Below are 15764 nucleotides of genomic sequence, written 5' to 3'. Positions count from 1 at the left end.
TGAGTGCCTTTCAGGCAGAGACATCCCTCATCAGAGCAGACATTTAAAAGTTCTGATTTTGTGCTCCACTACTATCATCACTCTTTGTAACCAGTTTATGTAGGCACCCTCCCCACAAAGGTTTATCTTCCCATATATCACCTCAGAATTACTTCTTTGCATCTCCTACCTTGAAGAAAATGGTTGCTTTTTTATTTGTAGAGTTGCAGCTACTCTTTTCTTAGATCTCTGGTTGAGTTTGCAGGTGTTCAGAATGATTTGATAGCTATCTAGCTGAATTCCTGGGACCAGACAAAACTTAGGTCTCCTACTCCTCCACCATCTTGGATTCCCACAAGTGTATTTTAAATGCTCTATCCCCTGCAGTTCTGTCACTATAGGTTCTTTGATGCTCTGTTTTGATCATTTTTTGGCTCCATAAAGGATTTTCTTTTTTCTTCTGTTATTCTATATTTTGCTTCTTTGGTGTAGGACTTGAATGTTATGTTGCAAAAGCACACTTACAAAGTTTAAGAAAAAACAAACCTAACTTAATGTTTAAACATTTGGCCTCATTCAACAATTTCTTTCTTTACAATTAATCCAAGGAGAGTTCAGATGCCTTGCTTCTGCTATTCATCAAGGTGATTGTCAATTGAAAAGAAGGAAAATAACAAAGAAAACTAACTCTTTAGAAACTCTTAATTAAAAATAATAATAATAATAATAAGCCAGGAGGAGAGGGAACTCTTTAGAAAGCATTTGCAATTTAGAATGCATTTTAAATTATCCTGGTAGAATGTCCAGTGTTTCATGTATTACAGACCAAAGAATACAAGGAACATTATTGAGCATTTTCTTCATGTGTATGTGTGTGTGTGTTAGCTGGATTTTGGACTGCTCTGTAAACTTTTGCTGGCACCCAGAGTAGAAAAAAAGCAAAGATGTTCGTAGCATATAAAAGAAAACAATTACAAACAATTCAAATATACAAATATATGGGCTGTTTTAGTAAATTATGGTGTAACCACTGAATAAAAATTAGGCAGACACTTAAAGCAATATTTATGAAAATTTAAAAAATAATCAATAAATACAGTTTTATATTGTGTAAAACAAATCACTCAAGGTATGTGGATGTTCATAATAGTTTTATTATTAATACCAAAAAAATGGAAATAATTCAAATGTTTCTTTTTAAAAAAATTATTTGTCAGAAAGCGAGAGATCGCACAAGCAGGGGCAGTGGCAGGCAGATGGAGAAACAGGCTCCCCACTGAGCAAGGAACCTGATACACAGCTCAATCTCAGGACCCTGGGATCATGACCTGAACCAAAGACAGCTGCTTCACTGAAAGAACCACCCAGGCATCCCATTCCAAATGTTCCTTAAAATATGAATGGATAAACAAAATTATGGTAGATTCATATGGAACACTCTAAAGTGCAAATTACTAATAAGTGAACAAATCTCAAAAATATAATGTTGAGAGTGAATAAAAGCCAGACACAAAAAACTATATACTCTGTTTCCATATATTAATTTCTAGAATAGGCAAAATTAATCTAAGGGAACAAAGAACAGATCAGTGCTAATCTGAAGCATTGGTTAAGAGGGACTCAGTGCAAAAGGATGCAAGGAAATATGCTGGGTGGTATAAATGTCCACATCTTGATATGGATATTTATTACACAGGAGTATTATTTGTCAAAAATCATCAAATTGTACATTTACATTTTATGCATTTTGTTATATAATTACCCCCAATGTTGACTTTAAACTGATATGTAGTACAATTTGATTATGTAAAATAAATAAGAAACTATGCATAGAAAAATATTGTAAGGAATATTAATTTGTGTTAAATATTTACATTTGTTATGTCTAAGTATGGAATTGACAGTAATTTTTTCTCCTACTTGACTGTTTTGTTAAATTTCTACTAGATGCATATATTTTCAATGTTATAGATCTATATACTATATTATCTATCGATCTATCCACTGTTTATTTTTGTCCCCTAGCTTTTCTAGCCATCTGTTTCCCAATCCGCCCATCCACCTACCTTCTTTTACCTTCTTAAATTATAACTGTCATGTAGAACTGCAGTAACATATATATATATATATATATATATATATATATGCACACAAATATATAATTTTTTAAAGTGTGCTTTAAGGCCCCTAGCATTATAACCCTCTTGCTTTTGATGAGTTAATTTGAAGATGCCTTCTTGATTAGTTTTGTTGATATACCTTCTTCTGCCCTTCCCTGATTTGGGCAGTCAGTCCAGAGAAATTAATAAAATTGTTGATGTCTTTAAAAACAGTTAGGCTCATTGACTGTTTAGAATGCTTTGATCATTTATTTTGTCAGGATCAAAGAATAGGTATTATTGATTACCTGATGTTCTATGTGGACCTGCTTGTATGACACAAAGATCACTTGAATGGCATTGACTATTGTCTCTGGAATCTCATTGAAAATGGAGGTCATTCTCCTGGGAGGCAGCCTTTCTGAGCAAGAGCAATAACCTCAACTACAATAACCAAAAAAAAAAAAAAAAAAAAAAAAAAAAGAAAAAGAAAAGAAAAGAACCTAAAAGAATGATAATAATAAAATGTCTTGATACATAAACATTTATAAAACACCTTTACCCATAGTAATTTCTGTGAGGTAACAATCCTGTGAGGTAGATAGATGGAAATTATAGCCCTGCTTTTCAGATGAAGACAATGAAACTTGGGAGAATGGTCTCACTTGGATGACAGCACCACCAGGCAAGTCCAAAACTCCTCAAATATTATTGTCTCTGCTTGCTTTGGTGAATTTTTAAATATTCCCTTTCTTCTATCCCCAGATTGTCATTCATGGAAACTTTCCCTTCTTCTGGGTTGAATAGACATGAAAAGGTCCTTTTAGTAAATCTGATTGTTACTATTAAAAAGACTTTCTCTGTTTTGTTCTTCATTTGAAGATGAGGAGAGTGAAATGTCTCTTACAGCTTACAAATATTTTGGGGCCACATCCAGAAAATTCACTAAAATCTGAAGACTTGGGTACATAAAGACAACAAAATTGGTTTGACCATGTTTTCCTTCTCTGGTTTAAGTGTCATTATTCTGGATCCAACAGAAACCTGATTTATGAGTGTGGATTATTGGCAAATGAGTAGTAATAGTGGCAATGCAGCTATACACACAGACAATTTCAATGAAGGTATTTAAACCAAAGCATTTCCTGATTTGTATAAACAAACAAATTTTCATTCTTGGCTCTACAACTTACTCTGTAATCAATCAGTTTTAAGATACAGAAGGTTTCTTCCACAAAACCTTTTGTTCCCCAGAAAAATGTTTTTGGTTGCCAGATAAATTAGTGCCAAAAAGATGTATTTTACCAAAACATTTGTTTTATAGATTTCATGTTTACACATCCAGATTACTTTTCTTATTGGCATGAACATTTCTTTCTCATTTAAAACAAAAACAAAAACAAAAACCTTTATCTGAGTTCCTCATAAGAAAGCAATTGAGAACATTTCAAAAAAGGTAGTTACTTTTTCACTATTATATTGGCTAAAATGCAATGAAAACTAATGTATTTAGCTGAGTGGAATCTTAACCCAATTTTGTAAGTTTATGATTTTAATTAACTAACTTCACTTTTTCCAAAAATAATGAAATCAAAGGTACCAAAATCATTGGAAGAGGAGAAAGAAATAGTATTTCTGAATTGTTGAAGCCAAGAGAAACTGCCTATGGAAAATTGGCTTAATCTAAGAGTTAATCTTTTTCTGCCTGAAGTTTCACTGAGCAGATGTTCCATTTTTCTCATTTTTCTTATCTTCTTGATATATGGTTTAAAAACATCCAGGGGAAAATTTAAAATTTCATGAAGGATGATGGTTTAGGACATTTTTTCTATCTTCCAGAATTTTCTTCTTCAGGCAGATTATTCAGTAGGAATTCATGTTTGAAAATAATTGTAAACCCTGAGAATCCATGTGCTTAAAAATAGAGAGCTAGTTCAAGTAAAGTGTAGTACACAATAGACTCTAGGGGGAAAGATGGTTTGCAATGTGGTTGCTCTGACTTTTGAAATAATTTTTTTGTTCCCTGCTTTTTTATTGCATGTGAGGGCAATTGCTATCAATCACATTATCTCGTTCTTTTATTTTTAATTTCAAATTTAATTAATGGATCAAATATATTTTACTTGCTTAAAGTAGTCAAAAGTAAGTTCATCCAACACGCACTTTCTTCTGCCTACCTGTATTGTTACTATAATATAAAACAGAGGTAAAAGGTAGAAATGCAGAAAGAACAAGACAAGAACCTTGTTATCATCATAGCAGGACCAGTTGGAAGTATGTTCATACAGAATTTTCTTATTCACTTATTCACTCATTCATTCACTCATTCATTTAACTGTACCTGGCACTTAAAACTATTAAAGTCAAAAGACTGCTATTTTGCAAATGACAAGATCTGGCTCTTGTTTCAGTCATTAAAATGATTAGTTAGAAAACTGCTATTTGGAGGCTAACAAGGTCTGAGTATCTCTATTGATATTTTCAGGCCATTCTCTGGTATTTTTTAATGTTTTGGGTAAATACCCAATCAGTCAAGAAAATAGATCTCTTCTATCATCCCATGACCATCATCACAATCAGACATCAGAGATGGATGAGAAAAAGCCTAATCACCACCAGAGGAAATGGAATGAGGCCTCTGGACTTTCTGTTTCCAATCACTTCACAAATAAGAGGGACCTCTGGGAACTTGTGGTGTGAGAACTGGACAAATACAACCAAAGAGTACAGAACCTAATTTATTATAATAAAGTATGAGCATTGTTTGTAACCTACATGCTGCCAGACCCCATTTTCTGATGACTACATAATTATTTACAGCATTGTTTGAGGATTATTTGTTTTAAGGGTCCATGGAATATTGACGAGTCTATGAAAAACTGTAGATTAAAGAACTGCCACAGGGCCATTCCCTAGGATCCTGGACAATATCAGAGCTTTTGAAATATTGTCATCAAAGATATCACTAACTAAAATGAAGGGATTTTTTTCCCCCAAATTTTTTTATGATGTATCATAATTTTCTCTTATGGACTTTTTTTGTTCCTTTTCTACTTAGGAGTTTGCCCCTATCCTTTGCCTATCGAAACATCTACAAACTGTGGAGTATATACACTGCTCGAAAAAAGCCTAGGGAAAGGACTCACTTCTCTAATAATATACCAGAAATGGGCCCCTGAGGACTGTAAAAGAAAAGGCTGATCTTACTGTACTTCCATCCCTGTCTACATGTAGAGTTTTAGTTTAATGGAGGGAGAGCTCAGTGCCAAGACTGTTTCTTTGCTTGATGTACTAGGAATTGTTACCTAAGAATGGTGGCACTTACACTGAGATGGCAAAATTCCTCAAATGAGAATGAAACTACTGTAGTACATATCATTACATACTAGAGACTCAACGAATATTTTTTGAATAGGCTAATGAAAAATGAAAATCATTGAGTCTTGCTTCAACTATTCTTCTTTGTCTTACGTTCCTTGTCTATATGAAGTTGGACCAGATAAGAATTATACAAAGTTTTTTGGGGGTGAGAAAGTTCTCTGTTCCTATCCAACGTTACCAGATAAAAATGGGTAGATCAGCCAAGCCACCATTCCCCTCACCAAGATGTTCTCAGAAGTAGCACCAAATAATCAATCTTCTTCTTCTCTTCCTCCCCCTGCCCTTCCTCCTCCTCCTTTCTTCTTCTTCTTCTTTTTGGTGCAAAATGGTGGTTTATTAAAACATGGGGACAGGACATGTGGGCAGAAAGAGGAGCACAGGGGTTGTGAGGAGGAATTGATTATATACTATGGGGTTGGGGGAGGTAAGGAAAAATGGAGGTTTCAAAAGGATTTTCATAGGCTAAAGGGGACCTACAATGAGGCCTTGTTAGTATCAAGTTAAGGGTGTTTTTCCCTCTAGCAAGGCCTTAAGATTAAGAGAGTTGGTTCTATTCAATCTTCATAATACATAGTGTAAGGTTTTATAGGCAAGATAAACATGACACCAGGTAAGGTAGACACAAGGCAAGATTTATTAAAGGCATCTCCGGTGAAGTTTCAGGGCTCAGGAGAAGGAGAGCCAGGAAAGTTGCGCCAGGAGGAGGTGGGCACCCTCGGGCGAGGTTCTGGGACTCTGGAAAGCGGAGTCGGGGAAGTCGCACTGGGAGGGAGTCAGCGGGGGTATTTTATTGGGCCAAGGCAGGGCATGGTCTCACATCCACATATGGTAGGGTATTTGGTGATCGGAAGGTATGGGGTGGGGGTCCTGATACTTCTGTTTCCTGCATAGGTATGGGGTTACCTATGGAGACGTGACCTGGGCATACATCCTTTTGGTGGGAGAGTCAAGGGTTGAGGAAGGGGGGAGGGGGCTGGAAGATGGCATCTCCAGCGGTCATTTCTATTCTTCCTCCTGCATTCCCGAAGCCACTGACCCAACACATAGATTCTGTGATCTATGTTCAGACAGGGGTCTGCCCAGTTGTTGGGAAGGCAGTAATTATTAACAATGAGGAAGGAAGAAGAAAAAAAGAGAGCATGTTTTTCTCCCCAGGGGAAATGTCTTTGAGAAGCCAGGCAATAGGTAGGACCTTAGTCCAGAGTGTTGTGACTCTGCAAAGGGCTAACTTCCCAGCAGGAAGTCAAGGCAGAAGGCCAGGCACTGTGGACCAGGCCCAGAATACAGAGGGGAAGAGAGGACTACCATTTGGTCAGGCCCCAGGTACCCAGCACTCACACAGGCATACCAGATTCTGAATTTATGGCTAAACAACTATTTTCAGACCCCTCCTGCTAGCAAAGCCATGACTCCTCACGTACGCCTGCTTTGGTTCAGGAAGTAGGTGGGGTTTCCTGCAAGTGTAAATGTACAGCCAAAAAGGGAGAGGGTAAATGGCTTTAATAGACACAAACCAGCATCCTTACTATGGTACTGATTTGAAATATTTTGTAAAGTCCATTTGAAGCCTGTTGCATGGCCAGAAATGGAGGTGAAATGGAATGATGTTTTCTTCAGTCTAGATAAAAGCTAGAGACTTGTAAAATCACCTACTGGGGTTTTATGTCAATGTGTTCTCCTCCTTTGTTAAAAAATAAAGGGAAAAAATAGAGTACAGAGGGTTTTTAAAAAACATTATTTTATTTCTGACCTGAGATATGCGCACAGTATCTAGAAGGATGACCAAGTGGCAGGCAGTTACAACAGAGCATGTATTAGTTCAGTAGTCTAAAATAGAGCTGGATCTAGCTGGACAAGGTAAACAAATTAATAAACATGTAGAAATACAATGAGATCTTAAAGCTGAACAATGACTTCTACCATTGTACTGCTACTATTAGTAACGTCACTTTAAATCTCAATCAAACTGAAGAGCCTGCAGTGAAGATGCACCCGGGGATATTTTTCCATTGTATAAGGGCAGCTGAGATCCAAGCTTAGCTTCAATCTTAGGAATCCAAATCCCAGAGCCTTTGGCTGCATGTGGCAGATCAGGATGTCCGTAGGAAGGCCCCTGGGGACATTTCTCAAGCTGAGAACTACTCTATAGGAGCCAATGAATACAGATGCAAGGATGTCCTTGAGGTTTATTTTATCGGATTCCCTACTGTGGCTGGAAGTGTGCCTAATGGTGGCAACTTCAGATACTAAGGCTGACTTTGGGAGGGATGGGGAAGGCAAGAGAGAAATGTGAGCCTGTAGAGTCTTTTCTAGGGCCCATTAGAGGTGTCAGGCCAGAGGTGGACTGAGGCTAGGTGTGTGGCATGCTGACTTCAGAGCAGGGCTAAAAAGTTACTCTTATTTCCTTTCTCTTTATATTAGTCAGCTCAGGCTGTCATAATAATATGCCATCAACTGTGTGACTTAAATAACATACATTTATTTTCTCACAGTCCTGGATGCTGGGAGTCAAAGACTAAGATGCTGGAAGACTCCGTTCCTTGTGTAAGCTCAATCAATCCTCATGTGGCCTTTCCTCTTTGTGTTTATGGAGACAGATCTCTGGTGTCTCTTCCTCTTCTTGTAAGTACACCAGCCCTATAGGACCAGGGCTCTATTCTTACCACTCTTTTAACTTTAATTGCCTCTTTAAAGGCCTTATTTTAAAATGCAGTCACATTAGGTATTAGGACCTCAACATATGAATTCAGTCCATAACACTCTCTAAATGATTTTATTTTTGAAAAAGTAGCTGGAAGATGACAGCAGTAGAAAACTGTAACTTAATTCTAAGAGGGTAAATCCTAAATGGAACTTGAAACAAACAAAAAAATTTTTTTAATTAAAAAAATAATAGTAGTAATGACTTACAAGTACCTTTATATTTTTCTCAAAACACCATCATACAGATTTTTTATTTTATTTTTATGACAACCATGAGAGGTAAGTTAGAAAAAATATTACCATTCCCTGCCAGGCAAGAAACCTTAGCTGGTGATAGGGAGGGTATAAAGTGATTTGCCTAAGTAAGTCTGAGAGTTTAGAGGACCTGGGATCTCCATACAGATCCCACCATGTATGTTCCAGGCCTTTCTCCATCACTTATCTTTCCTCTGCAAACTGCTGGTAAAACACTTTTCAGATGTCCTGCGATAATTCAACAGGACAAGTATCTATAAGAATCCCAGAAAGCAGCAGTTATTTAAAATAAGTGATATGAAGTCATGCCCCAAAAGGTTGAGGCTCTGTATGTTGTTTCATTCTTGGTATAATTTCATTCTCAAAATATTTTCTGGGCATGGTTCCTCAAGTAAATGGAAGAAAAATACCCTGGAGGAAGACAAAATCTTTAGTGTGAAATCTGTTGAAAGTTTTTAAAGTAAAAATGAGCAAAGTTCAGAGAGAAACAGGACAATTGAGCACCTGGGGTGAGGGTGAGAGCTTTCTTATATGGAATCTTTAAATGATTGGTATCCAACAGGACCATGCCAATAGGATAAGGTTTGGAATATTCCCCAAAACACGGTGCAGGCTTTCTGCGATTTTACAGGAGATGCATCTGTGAAAACAGCTGCTTTCATAGTTTTTTCCTAATCTCTAATCAGCATGATTGGTCCATCCTTCTTCCTTCCCTCCCCTCTACTTCCTTGATCACTGAGCAGCATTTGTGGATAAACACACACATGGACTCTGGAAAGAAGAAAATGAGGGAGATCAACCAGTGGTTCTCTGGATGTTTCTGGCAGAAGCAACAGGAGGTTTCCTCTGGTTGCCAGCCTATCTTCCTGTATCCTCTATCACAGACCTATAGATTCTGCTCTGTTACAGTGGGCTGCACTTATATTCTACTGCAATAATTTCCGCTTTTCTTTCCTTACATTTTTATTTTATTTTGTTTTGTTTTGCTTTCATTCATTTGCTGTTAAAAAGGACATTTGGCAAACTGTCAGTTTAAGAATGATCTTCTAACCATTTAGGGTACTGAAATTTTTTTTTTTTTTTTTAAAGAATTTATTTATTTATTTGAGAGAGAGACAGTGAGAGAGAGCATGAGAGGCGAGAACGTCAGAGAGAGAAACAAACTCCCCATGGAGTTGGGAGCCTGATGCGGGACTCGATCCTGGGACTCCGGGACCGTGACCTGAGCCAAAGGCAGTTGCTTAACCAACTGAGCCACCCAGGTGAAATATTATCACTTGCAAGATTGCATTGGGTCTGCACGCTGAGAACTGCATGCTGTTCAGCTCTATGTTATGTTGATACATATCTATGGATTTGTCCTGGGTAGAAAAATCTGTGGAAAGGGGAGTTGGATTGTATTTTAAATCCATAGTTGTGGGGGCGCCTGGGTGGCTCAGTGGGTTAAGCTTATGCCTTCAGCTCAGGTCATGATCCCAGGGTCCTGGGATCAGGCCCTGCGTCGGGCTCTCTGCTCAGCAGGGAGCCTCCCCCCCCCCCCACCGCCTGCCTCTCTGCCTACTTGTGATCTCTCTCTTTCAAATAAATAAATTTTAAAAAAATCCATAGTTGTGGTTACTTTTCAAATAATAGCATTCACCAGACCCACAATATTCTTGGCAATTACATTTCACATTAAATTACTACTCTATGATAAGCTTGCTCAGAAACAGTCCACCTATATTACTTAGTTAAGTGCCATCTGGCAATAGAGCAGAGGGAATAGAGCAGAGGGAAAAAGAGCTGAGTGAAAAATAAAAGCTGCTATTTACTGAGTATCAGCTATGGGCTGGGTCCTTAGCAAACCATTTTATATCAACTACCTCAAATCATGTTCACATTCATTCTGCTGGTGAACATTATCATCCTTGCTACACCAAAGAGAAAACTGAAGCTTAGATGAGAGAAACATCAAACTCGATTACTGAGGGTCTGGAAGCAGGACCTGGGACCACCAAAGGCAGTTGTTTGGACCAGACATTACACTTCTGCCCCCAGAAGTCCTTCTTCACCTTTCCAGTGCAGCATTTGCTGGTCTATGGTCATTCTATCAAGTGGGATCTTAACATTCCAGTAGCTTTGGGCAAGCAGTTTGTTCACATCAATTCCACTAACTGCCTTTGAAATACTTTGTAACCTTTGTTCACCATTCCTACAATGCAAACGAAGTAATTAATCTATAAAAGTCTTTGAAAAGCAAACTGTAATCAGAATTTCAGACAGCTGTATTATATAGCAATGCTCTGTCATTCTCATCCCAGAGCATGTGACCAGTGGGGAATGGCTGTCCTGGAACTGCAGATAAACTGTGGTTCTGAGAGTGAAACTGTCCATTATCAACTCTGAGAATACTCTGTTCATTACCAGAAAGATTACAGATTGATTCTATCTGTCCTACAACCTATTTTTTAACATTTTAAAATAACTTGTTACACAAACATGTAACAATATCGATGGAATGCAAAAAAAAAAAAAAAAAGAAAGAAAGAAAGAAAGAAAGAAAATCACCCACAATCCTGACACATTTTTTAAAAATCTATTTTCATTTTTCTCTATTCCCTTCCAACCCTAGTCCATATATATAATTTTTATAGTGTAAAACTCTGGTAGTGCTATAATCTTTTATTCTACTTTTTTTTTTTTTTCAATAAATGTTAAAGCAGAAGCTTTTCCATGTCTCAGACTCTTCAACTGCCATAGCTATGGAATGGCAATGCCCACTTCTAATATGATATGACAATATTTCATTCATTTTAACCTCTATGAAATAGTTCATAGTATGACTATACCATCATTAGGCATATGCCAGGAAAAATAGGGAGGAATTGGGTCTGCCAAGGGAAATGATTCAGTACTCAGCACTTGCATGAAGAATCATCTTCTGGAGTCTGAAAGCTTTGTAAAAAGGTGTTGCTATAGAGTTAAAGAGGGGAACAAAGGAAACATCCCATAAGCAACCTAGGTTGGAAGTCCAAGATGGTGCTGTGGCAATAAAAGGAGGTGTTTTAAGAAGAGGATCCAGGTAGAGCTGGGATAAAGTTAATGTAATGATTCCTTAGGTCCTTGCAAGTCATTATAAGCTAGGACAGTCATACATTATTGATTTATTTTATTGTATTGATTTATTTTTGGAATATCTGTGCTTCCCAAACTCACTGAACCCTTATTTCTCATTAAAACATTTTGATTATAAAATATTAAAAAACAAGGGTGCCTGTGCAGCTCAGTTGGTTGGTTGGGCATCCAACTCTTGATTTCCACTTAGGCTGTGTTGTGATCTCTGATCCTGGGTTTGTGGGATCAACCTGCTTTGGGCTCTGTGCTTGTTGGGGAGTCTGCTGCTTTCCCTCTGCCCTTGTGCCTGCTCAGGCTCTCTCACCCTTTCTCTCTCTCTCTCTAAAATAAATAAATAAATCTTTAAAAATTATTTTTAAAATATTCTAAAATTATAAAGAATAGTATAGCAGACACCCACGTACTCAACTACTTAGCCTGATCAAATTTTAAAATGTCACATTTGCTTGAGATAATTTTAAACACTAAAATATCTCGCAGATACAGTTGATTCTACATGTATGCTCCTTCATCATCCCATGCACCTCCCTCCTTTCCAAAAATAATAATATTCAGAAGTTGCTATCTTTCCCATAGACAATGATTTTAGAATATAGCCTGTATATATCTAAATAATACATTATTTTGCAAATTTCATGATATACAAAAATAACATACCATTTGGGTCCTTCTGCAACTTGCTTCTTTTGCCCCACATTATGTTTTGATATTTAACCTTGGAGCTATGATTCATTCATTTTAACTTTTGTATAGCATTCTACTATATGAATATACTGTAGTCATCTTTTCCTTTTTTGTGGATGAACATATACGTTGTTTTGGGTTTTTGCTATTCACAATAATTTTATAATTAATTAACTTTTTTGGGTATGTCTCCTTGTGAACACATATGACCTAGCATTGCTGGGTTAAAACGATTATTTGATAATGAAAAATTGCATTCCATAATGCTTGTATTCCTCCACATCCTCTTTAATTCCTGGCCTTAGCAAATTTCCCAAACGTTGTGATGTGGTATGGTATGCATCTCATTTTGGTGTATCAACCAACATTTTTTTACTAGTAGTATTGCACATCTTTTCATTAGTTTATTATCAATTCTGATGACTTCTGTGAAGTACTTGTTTATATCTTCTTTTTCCTTCTTTTCCATCAGGTTGTTTGATGTTTTTATAGTTAACTAATAAGAGTTCCTATATTCGAATACTTGTTTTTATCAATTATAAGAATTGCAAGTATCTCTTTGTGGTGTGTTCCTTGTCTTTTAATATTATAGAGACTTTGAGGAGAAATTCTGAAGTCACCAACATTGGCAGTCTATTTTTTTTTTTTTTTTGTAATTCATGATTGTGTTTTAATGACATGTTTAAGAAATTTTCTCTCTAATCTGAGATCAGTTGTTTTCCTATATTTTCTTTTAAAAGCTTAAATGCTAGTCTTTTCATATTTAGATCTTTAATCCACCTGCAACTTAAATGTGTCTATGGAGTGAAATAGGCATTTAGCTCTTTTTTTCATGTAGTTGTCAATTTCACACCATCTACTAACCTGTGATCAGAGCTTGTTACCCAATTCCACTAGTCCATTCTCCATTCATGCTTCAAAATCATATTTTCTTTATTACTAGAGCTTTAAGATATGCCTTAATATCTGGCACAAAGTCTCCCCAACCTTGTTTCTCAAAATTATCTTAGATTTTTTTGATCTTTTGTTCTCATTAGTTTAGGGTCATGTGATTATAAACATCACTTGTCTCCTTTCCAGTTCTCATACTTCCTACCTCTTTACTCTGTTTTAGTGAATTGTCCAGGATCTCCTATATAATATTGAGTAAAATCAGTAGTAAACACTCTCATATTGGGACTGTATCTAGAATTTTGGCATTAATTATATGATATTTGATATAAGTTTTCAGTGAATAGTTTTTATCTGGTTAAAGATATTATCTTCTAGTTTTAGCTTCCTTAGAGTTTCTTTTAATTAAGTATGGATGTTTTTTTTTTTAATTTTTTTTTAAAGATTTTATTTATTTATTTGACAGAGAGAGATCACAGGTAAGTAGAGAGGCTGGCAGAGAGAGAGAGAGAGAGAGAGAGAAGCAGACTCCCTGCCGAGCAGAGAGCCGATGTGGGACTCGATCCCAGGACCCTGAGATCATGACCTGAGCCGAAGGCAGCGGCTTAACCCACTGAGCCACCCAGGCGCCCCCATGGATGTTGAATTGTATTGAATGTCACTTATTTGTTTATTATGATAATCATATGAAAAATTTATTTTAATGTCTATTAATTTATTTTTTGAAGCTGCATTATATTTTTTATAATTTGGAAAAATCTATATCTGGGAATGTAGTATTTAATATCTGATAAATTCTCTTTGGTAATTTTTAAAAAATTTATTTATTTATTTATTTATTTATTTATCAGAGAAAGATAGAGAGCACAAGCAGGCTGAGCATCAGGCAGAGGGAGAAGCTGGCTCTCTGTTGAGCAGGGAGCCCATTGTGGGTGAAACCCCAGAGTTCTGGGATCATGACCTGAGTTGAAGGCAGATGCTTAACTGACTGAGCCACCCAGGTGTCCCTCTTTGTTAATATTTTAATTACTTTTCTAAATTTATAGTTGAGATTGGTCTCTAGTTTTTCTGTTTAATATTGTGTTTTAAAGTTATGTAAGTCAGATAGCTTTCCCTATTTTTATACATCTACTACAATTTTATAGAATTGAGATTTTTCTGTTGGAAGAAGGTTTAGTAAAGCATTACTAAAAATTTTCGAAAGAAATTTTCAGGAGAAAAATGTGTAATCAACTGGTCCAAGAATGATTTGGAATAGAACTTTCAATTACTGATTTCAATCTTAATAATGATAATTGATCTGGAATTTTTTCTTGAGTAATTTTTTATAGTATTTCTAGAAAGTAATTTCAGAACATTTTAGAAAGTTCTTATTGATTTTCAAGTTTGTTAGAATAAATTCGTTTATAATGTTCTCTTTTTATCATCTTTGTTGTCACTATAGTTCTTTACTTCAGTCCTAGGATTATTTATTTGTGACTTTTCTTTATTCCTTGATGGTTTGCTAAAACTTTATTCTACTGTTTCATAAATGTTACAATGCCATGTATTACACTGAGTCGTTTGTTTTGTTTTGTTTACTTTGTGTCATTACTAGACAATACATTTTTAAAAAGGAACTATGGGGTCAAACTAATGACTTTTTAATATGTCAGTGTTTAATATGAATAACCAGAGGGAGAGTTTCATGTATATATTTCTTAAATATATTTTACTATGGAAAACATTACTTTTAGATCCATTTCATGTGGTTAGCATTCCACGGAAACTTTGGGAAAACCTAATCTTGCCTAAATCCTCTTAAAAATAAGGAAACTCACTGTAGACCCAAAGAAGTTACATGATTTGACGAAGGCTGTTTGATTTATGTCTTCACTGAAACAATTAGCTCATGATAGCAGAGATGGACAGAGATAGCAGAGAATGCAACATTCACAGTTTAAGAAACCTATCACTAGCTTCTCCCTTGCCCTCTGCCCTTCCTCCTTGCTTGTGATTTCTATCTCTCAAATAAATAAGAAAAATCTTTTAAAAAAATCTTTAAAAAAGTTTATCATGAGGAGCAAGAACATGGGAGTATTTTATATAAAATATAACATTTTCCTGTTATTTCTGTAAAGAATCTATGTAGGTATAATGGTGATCTTAGGGTTTTGTGTTTTTTTTGTATTTTTTTTTTTTTTGATTCTGCATCAGGATCTACCAGTCTTGCTGTTTATTTCCAGGATTTTTATAACAATATCATTACCAATCAATGGTGATGATAGCCTTCTTACATTTTTCTATGAAAGCTTTGAAAGAAGGTTAAAATGATTCCTTGATTTGAAACACAATTCTGGTGCTTCCAGTGTGGCCTTCATAGCATAGGTGACATAGCAAATGACAGCAAAACAGGAGATAGGCAGAAGAAGTTATTACCACCGTAACATGTTTCAACTTGGGCTTTGAGATGTTCTTGGAAAAGAGCCTTTACTCTTCTTACCTTTGGAACTAGTCCAACATCCAGAAGGCTACAGCCAGTCGTAAGAACAAAACCACTGGGAAAACAGTAGACAGGCTCTATTTGATATTTAGATATCAAAGACCATCATTTCCAAACCAAAATTGGCATGCAAAATCTGATAAATACAAACGAACTCAGGGACCCATATGGAGAAT

Source organism: Mustela erminea, chromosome 12, assembly GCF_009829155.1.
Source record: "Mustela erminea isolate mMusErm1 chromosome 12, mMusErm1.Pri, whole genome shotgun sequence".
Taxonomy (NCBI): domain Eukaryota; kingdom Metazoa; phylum Chordata; class Mammalia; order Carnivora; family Mustelidae; genus Mustela; species Mustela erminea.
The sequence above is the reverse complement of the archived record's forward strand: the minus strand, read 5'-3'. Positions refer to the sequence as shown.